This window comes from Lepus europaeus, unplaced genomic scaffold (genome assembly GCF_033115175.1).
Source record: "Lepus europaeus isolate LE1 unplaced genomic scaffold, mLepTim1.pri SCAFFOLD_29, whole genome shotgun sequence".
NCBI lineage: Eukaryota > Metazoa > Chordata > Mammalia > Lagomorpha > Leporidae > Lepus > Lepus europaeus.
Genome location: NW_026909167.1, coordinates 3,050,430 through 3,063,528, shown reverse-complemented (window position 1 = coordinate 3,063,528; position 13,099 = coordinate 3,050,430).

Below are 13,099 nucleotides of genomic sequence, written 5' to 3'. Positions count from 1 at the left end.
GTAATTTATTGTTTTGTTAAATAAAAATATATTATATGCACTAATAACTCTCATATATTCTGTTAGCATTTTATATTAATATTTTATATTCACAAATGATGATGAGTCTTCACATAGATTTTTGTAATGTAGAGTCTGATTGGTTTTCTTCTACCTACACTGTACTTGTTTTCATAGTAGCAAAATGTTCTGTGCATTATACATTGCCTAAGTACTCATTCTATCAAATAACACCCTAGCTGTTAAGGCAACACTAACTGACATATTATTTATAACATTTATAGAATAATACACAAGATATTCACTTCAGCATCATCTGCTACTAACATACTAAACTAGTTAATGTATCTGCATTGTGTTTTGGTTGGTCTTGTAGTTAAGTTTTTTCAACTCTAGGGAAGACTAAAAATGCAAATGGTCATTCATTTTCAATTTGAGTTTCGATTATAGACCTTTGCATAAAGTTACTACTTTGCAAGAGCACAAATATCAAGGTTACTGGATCTCTAACATTCAGATGATATCTGGTTAGGTTACACTTGGATAATGTCCTGGGAAAATGTTTTTTTTTTTCTAAAAGTGGCATTACAAGTGGTTTTAAGTTTTTTCTATTTAAGTTTTCTGATGAAGTTCAATTATATATGTTGACTAAATTTATAAATAGGCTTCTTTATCTAACATAATCACATCTTGTCTCCAACTGTGTGTAACTACTATACTTATTTAAAAAAAAGACTCCAATTGTGGTGACCATTTTGTCATAGCAGTTTAAGTCAGTGCTTGAGATATCTGAATCCCATATGCTACTGTTTGGTTTGAATTCTAGTGGTAATTCTGCATCTTTGATGAACCTTCCTGCTAATGTGCCTGATAGGCAATGGATGATGGCCAAAGTGTTTGCATAGCTATTACACATGTGAGAGTCTTGGAAGGAATTCCTGGGTCCTGATTTTGTGTGATATGTCTTAAATTTTGTGAGCATTTGAGAAGTGAAGTCATGGATTAAAAAAAAATCTCTGTTTCCCTCCCTATTTATATCTTACTGTGCCTTTTAAATAAAGACAGAAATCTTATAAAAATCAGAGAGCTTCGTGTGGGTTTCAGATAATAAGATCAAATCATATACTCTGTCCAGGAGAATAAAATTTGAAAAAAATGCAAAGTGCTGAAAAATAAAAAGATAAAGCAAATATACAAAAATGTAAGAGATGGTCATAAAGACTATCCACTTTAACAATGGACCCAATAACTTTAAAATCAGTGGTGTTACTACAGATATGTAGGGGACACTTCATAATAACAAATTTTTAGATAAAATTATATATATATATAATATACATATATATGTATATTTCCTTAACAGACATGCTCAGCTTTATATGAAAAAGAGGAGAAAAATTCTTCAGAAACAGTATTTGGAGATGCCAATATCCTACCTTCAATAATGAACAGAATAACTATGAAAAATACTGAATAGGATAATGAAAACTTGAAAATATAAAACAACACAGTTAATTGACAAATATCACACCATTCAAGAAAACAAGCATTCTATTCAAATATGCATGCAACATTTTTCACAGGAAACAATATGCTAGGTCATATATGGCATACTTTTCAATGACGAAAATAATTGAAAATATTTTCTGAACAGAAGTGTGAACATTTGGCCTGTTTTTATGAAAATTCTTGGTATGCCTAAGTAGAAACCAGAGTGCCAGAGTTCAAGTCTTGGCTCTATTGCCGTCCTGTTAAGGTGAGTGTTGAGAGGAAGCAGGCAATGTCTCAAGTAGCCTGGTCTCTGCCATGTGAGGGAAATGGAATAAATTTATGGCTTTGAAGTTTTCCCAGACCAACCTCACCTGCGGTAGATATCCCAAAGATCAAATCATTAGCTGGGCAAAACCTCTCTCTCCTTCTCCTTTTTTTTATCTTTATCTTTTCCTACCTCCTTCCCCCTACCTCCCTCTCAGGTTTTCAATTAAGTATTTATAGGGGCCAGCACATTGGCATAGTGGGTAAAGCTGCCACCTCAAGTTCCAGCATCCTATGCGGGTGCCAGTTAGAGTTCCGGCTGCTCAATTTCTAATCCAGATCTCTGTTTTGGCCTGGAAAAGCAGTAGAAGATGGCCTAAGACCTTGGGCTCCTGTACATTCATGAGATACCTGGAAAAAGCTCCAGTCTCCTGACTTCAGAATGACACAGCTCTAGCTGTTGCAGCCAATTACGGAGCAAACCAGTGGATGGAAGACCTCTCTCTCTCTCTCTCTCTCTCTCTCTCTCTCTGTGTTTGTGTGTGTGTGTAACTCTTTCAAAAAATAAAATCAAAACCCTTAAAATTATTCATATTTTTTAAATCTAGAAAACCAAAAACAGAAGGATAATTAAGAAATAGAAAAATATGTGGAAAATAAGCATCATGTTCTTAAATGTTAAATGGATTATGGAAAAATCACAAGAGAAGATGGGAACATTAGGATGTGATTAAAATGAAATTACATTATAAAAAGATCATGTTGATCTAATAGGGACTGATGCATATTATCTATGCATCTAACTGGAGGTCATTGGAATGTAATGTGGTGTTTCTCTCATGCACATCCTTGTAGACTTAAATACCCATCTCCATTGGTGCTTCCTGCTCTAGCTGGGCTGCCAAGGAATACAGTTTCTGCATCAAAATTCAGACAAGAAACATAGGATAAGATGTGTGAAGTCTGATGCATTATTTTAACACTATGAAGAGTGTGTCATATCATCCAATACTCCAAAATACACCCTGTCCTCTTATTTATGAAGTTTTCATCCTCATAAACTGAGATGCAACTAAAAGTTATGTAGTGGCATCACTCTCTTGTGAGCAAGGGACAACTATGCCCAAATGCACACTACCCTCCTCCATCATTGGTTGATTCTCTTTGATATTTGGAACTTTTGCTGACTGAGAAAGATTCAATGGGAAATGATTCCTCTGCTGGAAGGAATTTCCATTATGGGACCAGGGATAGTCAAGCAGGGTAGATGATCCTATAACTCTCTCAAATGGATGTGCAGAGTCTTGGTTCTAGCATTGTGTTGGAGGCCAGTTTGAAGACTTTAACACCCACAAATAAGCTGACAATTTTCATATACAAAATTATCTATTTTTGTGGTTGGAAGTTGCAGGGTTGAGGCACAGACTGGTATCCAAAGGTTTCCAGGGCTGACTTATCCCAGTGGTGGGAAATAATGTAATGCTCCAGGTGTTAATTATGCATGAACTCAGTGGGAATCTTAGAAGTTATTACAGCTGCTTCCCAACTTCCAGTAGCCATTAACATGCCCCAGGGGTGTGCTGTTAAACAACTCTCTTGAAAGGATGTACCTCATACAATACCCAAGGTGAGAGACAGTGACTAGTCACCACCCATGTTTGTTCAAATGTTGGTAAGCAATTGTCCGCAAAGGTACTTTCATGTGCACATCCCTCAAGCCTTGTGCCTCAGACCAACAGCATAGGGCTGAGACAAGAGGTGTGGTAGGAACAGAGCAGGGGCTACAGTAATTAAGTGGCAAAGGAAATAATGAAACACAAACTGAGACATGTCTGGGGAACAGAGTGTGCTACAGTGCCCTGACATTGTTGATCCAGGCCCACTATACAGAGCCCCCCATGAATGGTTATGGTGATCGGAGTCCAGATGCCAGCATGTCCCATGAGACAAGAGGTCAGAATCCAAATACCCTAGAGGGCCTGCATATTCAGGAGCAGGAGACAGGTTTCAGGCTCCCTCTGTTGTGCTAGTATGTTTGAGGAAGTGATAGATTCAGGAGCTTGTGATCCTCACCATGCTTACATGTTTGGGGATTCAAGCACGGACAATAACTCACACACATATGGGATGCACGAAACAATGCCTTACCACACCACAGCACAATCAATGGGTGGAACTATGAGGCCTGGCACCAGAGGTGGTAGATGAAAAGATCTCTTGTGGCAGGAGTAAAAAGGTCTTAATGATTTTTCCATGGTGTGTTTTTCTTCCCTTCATCTGGCACACATTGTATCTACATGTGATTTACTCCTAGTAGTAGTTCCATATGTTGCCTCCCCTCTGCAAGAGTTTAGGATTCAACTAATAATTATGGCAGAAACAAAATAAGTCTGACATTTTACTTAAGACATCACCAATGTCCACAGCAGATTTCAGATTGTTTTGACTTCTCCCCAACAACCTGAATGTCACTGGATTATGGATCAATGGGCCATTAGAATAAAAAATTGGAGGTAGAAATTAGAAGAAATAGAAATATCTAGCTGCAAGAGGGGCAATGGTAATAAAAAGAATCCTCAATCAATGTATGGATGCTTTTTCAGTTCCCTCATTTTTTTCAAATTCTCAGTAATATCATGGCATCTTATGTATCTGTGGCTAGCACACACATGATGAATTCTGCAAATTGTTATGGCATTTGGTTATGAGGGGAAGGCTTAGATTTCTGATGGATGAGATGACTCTGTAGCAGTGTTAGGTAGTTCTTGCTGGCAAAATCCTGGGAGATGCAATGAAGGGCTGGAGTTTGAGTAATGTGGAGCTGCAATGCAAGTATGGAAGTCCTCTGTTCGTGGTGCTACTAACTGTGTGTATCATTTCCAAGGAATTCTTCGAAATAAAACAGGTCAGAAACATGCCAAATGAATCCAATCAAGTCAGAATTTAGTTACAAAAAAAGAGTAAATCACTACAATAAGGTGGAAAGAAAATTGTCCAAGGAACAAAAGTGAAAGTAAATACTGATGGGGTAGGAATTATAACCAAAAAAATAAGCTCCTACTTAGAATGCATACTGGAATCCCATATCAGAGTGCTAATGGGCTTCATGAGCCTGATCCCTACAAATGTACCTGGGAAAGATATCACATAATTGTTCTAATAACAATTGTGTCAAAGACACAGATGGAAATCAGGAATCCTGGCTTTGGTCTGGTGGAGATCTGGTTTTTGCAGCCATCTGGGGAGTGAAACACTGGAGGGATGATATCTATGTGTATTTATTTTCCACTCTCACTTTTCCTTTAGAGACAAATTTTTTTAAAAACATTGATTTGATTCTTTGAAAAATATATAGACCAACATATACACACACACACAGAGAGAGAGAGAGAGAGAGAGAGAGAGAGAGACAGAGACAGAGACAAAGTAGAAAGTGATTCTATTTTCTGGTTCACTCCGAAAATAATCACAATGGATAGAATTGGGATAGGCCAAATGCAAGAGTTTGGTACCCCACCCTTGAATCTAGTGTGTGTGATAGGATCAGCACTTGGTTCCCCAAATGCGTTATCAGGGATCTGGATCAGAAGTAGAACAGTGAGGAATTGAACAGGAGCTTACATGGGATGCTCATACCACAGGTAACAGATTTAACAATGTATGACACATTGCTAGCTGTAAATTTTTTTACATATGGCCATAGATTAAATTTTTTGTTAATTCAGCTATTTTATTATTTGATATACTACTTTTTGTGTTTATAGCTTGCCTGAAGCTTATCTCTTGATTTTTCTTTGTGGCTCCAAACAGTGTATATTTTCTGTGGACAACTGAAATGAGAAAAAAAGCAACCATACTCCTGAACCACATGTAAGTGTTTTTTGGGAATGCTCATAGAAGACAGTTAAGTTTGTTTCTACCCTATATAATCATAAAATTTTAATATAACAGTAAAATGTACACATTTATGACCATTAGATGATTTCCCCTTAATATAATAATATAATCAACTATACAAATGGTTCTCACAATGCTAAATAACATTTTAACTTCCTGAATTTTTTATTTAAGTGGCTGGAGCAGCTGAGGATGTGTTACAGTTGGCCAAGCCACTGCTTAGCATGCCTGCATCCTGTAACAGTGCCAGTTTGACTCCTCGCTACTCTTCTTTCAATATAGCAAATTGCTATTATATTCTGGGAGACACCAGATTATGATTCAGGTTCATGGAGGTTTGTGGCAATCATCCAAACATGAAAGATTAATATACAGTTCCAGATTTTTTTTTCTTCAGGGGGCCTAAATCTAACTGTTGAAGATATTTGAGAAGTTAACTTGTATACAAAAGATATAACTCTGTCATTTCTCTATCTCTTACTGCCACTATGCCTTTCAATTAAATTATAACATGCAAGTATTTTAATAAGTAGGAAGACAATGAGCAAAAATGTTCTCTCTCTGGTGGCAGCAGTAAACTGAGTGCTCTCAACAGTCATTTGTTTTCCCTATTCTTTTTCTGCATTTTTTTCTGATTTAAATGTCATGTGTTGCGCTTCTCTGATGATCTTTCAGCTTTGAAGATGGAAATGACTTTCTGGATCACTTACTTGCAAGTGCAGAATACGACTATCCCTCAATCAGATCCATTGGCTAAAAGCATGATCTCTGTCTATGATTGTTTCATGTTCAGTTTCGCAGGGGAATGCACATAGGCATCAGTGGAATTATTCATGTGAAACAAATCATTTTACATGTACTCTATTATTACTGCTTTCTCCATCTTTCTAAGGAAACCTGAGATCTTGATATTTTCATTATCATAAAAGAGAGAAATATCCCAATGCACCATCAGGGGGATGCTCTCCATCCAAGTTTAGGGAAAATGCTTCTGCAACTCAAGTTGTGCACCACTTCTTGAAAATTGTTTTCTACCTCATTCTGAGATTAACAGACCTTGTATTATCCTATCGCTTCTTGGTGTATGCATACAAATGTTGAAAATATAAAGTGAAGGCTGTTAATTTCTGTGTTGGAAGGTTAGTATGGTTCTATTTTCACAGGTGTCTAGGTCTTAATTATATATATAATTCTATATATATGTACATATATATATAATTTCTTTCATGTTTTTAATTATATTTAAAGAGATAGTAGATGATTATGTGGCAAAATAATATAAACTGATAGCCTTTAACACTGGCATCCCATAATGAAGTACTGGTTTAAAACTGTTCTTCCCCATTGTAATCCATAAGCTGTACTTTGGAAATTTATATTCATTAAATAAAAGTTTAAAAAATAAATAAAACTGTTCTTCCAGATCCTGGCTCATAAAATAGAAAACAGTGGAAGATGGCCCCATTACTTGGGCCCCTTCCACTTCTGTGGGAACCTAGATGGAGTTCAAGGCTGTTGGCTTCACCTGGCATGATCCTGAGCATTGTAGAAATTTGTTGAAGTAAACCAGGAAACGGAAGGTTTTTTTTTTCCTTCTGGCTCTCCTTGTCTCTGTCATTCTTACAATCTTTTAAAAAGATATAGAAAAATATATGTCTAAGTACAAGCTCCCTCTCAACAAATGTAAGGAATTTAACATTATTCCATGGGTTTGTTTGGGCTTGGAAACCAAAATCAACTGATTCATTTATGTAGCAGATAACCACATATTTCCATATTACTATTACAGTTTCTACTTAGCACCATGATTTCTGATGTCACAAACAGGCTTGCTCTGAACCATCTTTTATAATTTTCTTATTTATTTCATTGTTTCAGAGATACATAATCAGAGACAAATAGAACTCATTCACTGGATTATTTTTCAAAAAATTGCAAAGGCTATCTTATTATACATTTTCTTTGTCATTTTAGAGAAGATAATTAAACAAGAGACAATGAAGAGAGAGAAGTAAGAGAGCTTCTATTCACTGGCTTAGCCCTCATATTTATGCAATAGCATGGATGATGCCTAATCAAATAAAGGAGTGAGAAATTGAACTCAGCAAGCCAAAGAAAGCAGTGCTTATGTTCCAGCCAATTAGTAAGCAATGGAAGACTTAAAATAATTGATACATTTCTGAAGGAACCCCAGGATATGAATGTAGAGAGAAGGATAAATTAGTATGTGTGTGATTTATAGAACCTAAGAAATGAATTTATTGGAAACTGAGAGTGTTCAAATGTTTTTTTTAAATCTAAGAAAATATTGGGGTTAGTGTTGTGGCACACCAGGAGAGTTAAACTACTTTCTGCAGCACTAGAATTCCATATGTGTGCTGATTCAAAACCCAGCTGTTTCACTTTTAATCCATGTTCCAATCAGTTGGCCTGGAAATACGGCAGAAAACCTCCTAGGTTCTTGGATCCTTGTACCCAAGTTGGAGTTCCAGATGAAGATCCTGGAAACTGATTTGGCTTTGCCTAAAGTCACTCATTGAAGCCAACTGCAGAGCGAACCAGCAGATCAAAAGTCTCTTCTCTCTCTCCCTCTCTCTCTGTCTTTCCCTCCCTCCCTCCCTCCCTCTTGTTATCCTTTCTTTTTTGTGACAGGCAGAGTGGACAGTGAGAGAGAGACAGAGACAGAGAGAAAGGTCTTCCTTTGCCGTTGGTTCACCCTCCAATGGCCACTGTGGCCGGCGCGCTGCGGCCGGTGCACCGCACTGATCCAAAGGCAGGAGCCAGGTGCTTATCCTGGTCTCCCATGGAGTGTAGGGTTGTTATCCTTTCAAATAAATAATGATTTTTAAATGATCTCTAAGAATAGAAAACAAGAAGAACATGCATATGCCATTATTTCTTGGAAACTAGAATGCTTATGTCTGATGCATTACCTTAGCTGTCCTTAGGGCAGAGATTTGAAAAAGAAAATGTGCTAAGAACCCAGACAACATATATTGAGCTCTCTCTGCCAGCCTCACTGCCAAGTATTTGATGACTTACCTGGAAAACATTGCCTTAGTTGTTTTCCCAAAGTCCATGGTTCTGTTCCTTGTTCCAACTTGACAATCACATTAGGCTTGGAAGTACAGTAACCGGTTTGTGGGAAATAATTTGGGACTTTGACAAATCATTAACTTGTAGTTTTTAAGGAAAAACACATTGCCCAGGAGATGTATCACAAATGGGATAATTTGAATTGTTTCCTGGAGGGTAGATATTAACATTCCTTATTGCCTCAAATCCTAGACCTGCCATATGTAAACACTATAAAGTGGTCTTCATTTGTCAAATGAACAGAATGAACAAAAGTATTCCACTTGGACTTAAAAGAGATTCACTTACCCACAGACAGCAGGTTGCTGTAGGTCTCTAGCATCACTTCCCTATACAGGGTTTTCTGTGCATTGTCCATGACTTGCCATTCCTCCTGGGTAAATTCCACAACCAGATCTTCAAATGACACAAACACCTATGACAGAACATTTCTCCTCAGCTCTTAGTCAATAAACAGGCTGAGAGTACTTTCTTCTGTGTATGTTCTAATCACATCTAGATGGATGCAGCTTACTTTGTAATCTATATAGCAACAGAAGGCAAAATCAAAATGAAAATCTTTCCCTACGTTAAATTCACAATTCAAAAAAATCAACATAATTTTACTTATTGATCTATAACTGATCTTTGTTTTTCTAATGATTCTGAAATTAGTTCATAGTAAAAACCCTAGACATGAATATAAACATATGAGTGAAAGGACATGGTAGATAAGAGGGAAATACTAATTTTTGAATCATTTACAAAGTTAATTACTGGATCATTCTGAGATCTTATGAAGTAATACTAGTAAAATTCAATTTTTTTATTCCACCTTGAAAAATAAAATACTTAGAAATATTTTAAAAATGAATTTGCATTAATGACTAGATATTCCCTATAGCTTGTATTGAAATTAAGTATATATCTCATAAATGGTTCTTTTATTTTCTGTGGATGTGTCCATTAACATTTTCTGTTTTCTTTTTACCTTACTTTTCATGGAGTAATCATTAAATTAATAAAATTTTAAATAATATAAACTTAAATAAGGGAAACAAACTACAGTATCATGTAAAAATATATTCATGTAACAAGCATCTGAGTCTCAGCCAGTCACAGACAGCCAACTGAGCAGAAAACATCTATATGAGGCAACTGCCAAGCTGTGACAAATCAGGATGCTTCAGTGCATTTTGTCTTTAGCAATTTTTACTACACACAATTATCTTGTATTTCATATTTCCTGGGTATTTATCTATTATGATATAAAAACATAATTAATATAGATGATATACAGAATTTTAAAAATATAATGTTACGACTGCTATCCCAAGCCATAGCAGAGAGCTGGATCGGAAGAGGAGCAGCTGGGACTAGAACTGGCACCCTCCTTTCCGTGTGGCTCGGGGTTGGGAACAGAAGTTCATTCACTGATCAGAGAGGGCCCTGAGAGGCCTCACTGCTCGTTCTCCCACATTCACTAGGGAGTCTTGCTCTGCAAGTGCAGTTACAAGCAGTTCAGGAGCGCACACCCCAGACCTGCTGTCCGCTGCTCCTGTGCTTCTGCATCTGCCACCGTGGGTCCCAAGTTCCAGCGACTCCTGTCCCACACTCTCCACTTTGCTCCCCGTGTGTCCTGAAGAAAGGGGACCTGCTCCCGAGATTTTCCATGCCTCAGGAAAAGACTCAAGAAAAAAACTGCAGAGGAAACGCTTCCAGATCTAGTGGATGTGACACAGAGGACCTACAGGGAGCCCACCACGTGGAAACCCAACCGCAGGAGCCGAGCCGCAGAATCTCGCCAGCACGGGGAATGAACAAAAGGTAACACAAAGACATCAGAAACCCGAGACATTGGGGGGAAAGGCAGAAACCTCTCTCTTCACTCACGAAGCAAAACAAAGAGCAGGTGGCATTTTACATATGTAAAACACCGCCAAGGAGTACACAAACTCAGTAACTTTGGAACTTTGGTGAAACTTGAGAACACATTGAGGGCTGCATAAACTCTTTGTGTGGTCCCAGGGGTAGATCAAACAAATACTCACAGAGGCCAGATTTCAACTACTCTCAATTCCAATCACCTGTACCAAATTACTTCCCAACTGAGTCAAAAAGAGAGAGAGAGAGAGCTATCCAGCAAGGAGCAATGGAGAGAACAATCTGGGTGAGTCGCTTTTTGCACAGCCTTAAACCTGAAGAATCAAGCAGAGCTCTCTGGCCACACCCATTACAGCCTCTAAGGATCCATCAAAGCAGACAGCCAACTTAGAGGCATAGTATAACGAAAAAAAAAAAACACCACAGCAAAAAAAAAAAAAAAAAAACATAAATTATCTCCAACATGCCAAACAACAAATGTAGAAATCGAGGTAGCAAGAGCAAGGAAGACACTATGATGCCCCCAAATGAACAAGACACACCAATGCAAGATTATGAAGATGAAGAGATAGAGGAAATGCAAGAAGCGGATGTCAAAAAACTGATAAGAACATTAAGAAGTTCTCAAAAACAAATTCTTGAACTACAGAAATCCTTAATGGACAAGATAGAAAATCTCTCTCGTGAAAATGAAATATTAAGGAGGAATCAAAATGACATGAAACAACTAGTAGAATATGAAACTGTCGTAGTGACAAAAAACCACAATGAAATGAAGAACTCAATAGATCAAATGACAAACACATTAGAGAGCCTTAAAAACAGAATGGCTGAAACAGAAGAAAGAATATCGGAATTAGAAGACAGAGAACAGGAAAGGAAACAGGCAAACCAAAGAAAAGAAGAGGAAATTAGAAATCTAAAAAATACTGTCAGGAATCTACAGGATACTATTAAAAAAAAATTCGGGTTCTAGAAGTTCCTGAAGGCATGGAGAGGGAGAAAGGATTAGAAGGCCTTTTTAGTGAGATACCAGCAGAAAATTTCCCTGGTTTGGAGAAGGACAGAGACATCCTAGTACAGGAAGCTCATAGAAACCCTAATAAACATGATCAAAAGAGATCCTCACCACGACACATTGTAATCAAACTCACCAGAGTGAAACACAAAGAAAAGATCCTAAAATGTGCAAGAGAGAAACGCCAGATTACTCTCAGAGGATCTCCAATTAGACTCAGAGCAGACTTCTCATCAGAAACCCTACAAGCTAGGAGAGAATGGCGAGATATAGCCCAGGTACTAAGAGAGAAAAACTGCCAGCCCAGAATATTATATCCTGCAAAGCTCTCATTTGTGAATGAAGGTGAAATAAAAACCTTTCACAGCAAACAGAAATTGAATTTGTCACCACTCGTCCAGCCCTGCAAAAGATGCTTAAAGATGTGTTACATACAGAAACACAGAAACACGGTCACCAATATGAAAGAAGATAAAGGAAGGAAAACTCACAGCAAAAGATCACAGGAGTCTCAAAAAATATATTAGAAAAAATCTTTGGCTAATGGCAGGGCAAAGTTACTCCTTCTCAATAGTCACATTGAATGTTAATGGCTTGAACTGTTCAGTTAAAAGACACCGATTGGCTGATTGGGTTAAGGAACAAAACCAATCTTTTTGCTGCTTACAAGAAACTCATCTTTCCAACAATGATGCATACAGACTGAAAGTTAAAGGCTGGAAAAATATATACCATGCCAACAGAAATGATAAAAGACTGGGCGTAGCCATCTTAATATTGGACAACATAAACTTTACCACAAAACTGTCAGGAGAGACAAAGAGGGGCACTATTTAATGATTAAGGGATCCATTGAACAGGAAGATATAACGATTATCAATGTATATGCACCTAATTACAGGGCACCAGCTTATTTAAAAGACTTGTTAAGGGACTTAAAGGGAGACTTAGACACCAATACAGTAGTACTGGGGGACTTCAATACCCCACTCTCAGAGATAGATCAACAGGACAGAAGATCAACAAGGAGACAGTAGATTTAAATGACACTATAGCCCAAATGGATCTAACAGATATCTACAGAACATTTCATCCTACATCTAAGGACTTTACATTCTTCTCAGCAGTACATGGAACCTTCTCTAGGATTGACCACATACTAGGCCATAAAGCAAGTCTCAGCAAATTCAAAAGAATTAGAATCATACCATGCAGCTTCTCAGACCATAAAGGAATGAAGTTGGAAATTAGCAACTCGGGAATCCCTAGAGCATGTGCAGACACATGGAGATTGAACAACATGCTCCTGAATGAACAATGGGTCATAGAAGAAATTAAAAGAGAAATCAAAAATTTTCTGGAAGTAAATGAGGATAACAGCACAACATACCAAAACCTATGGGATACAGCAAAAGCAGTGTTAAGAGGAAAGTTTATATCAATAGGTGCCTACATCAAGACATTGGAAAG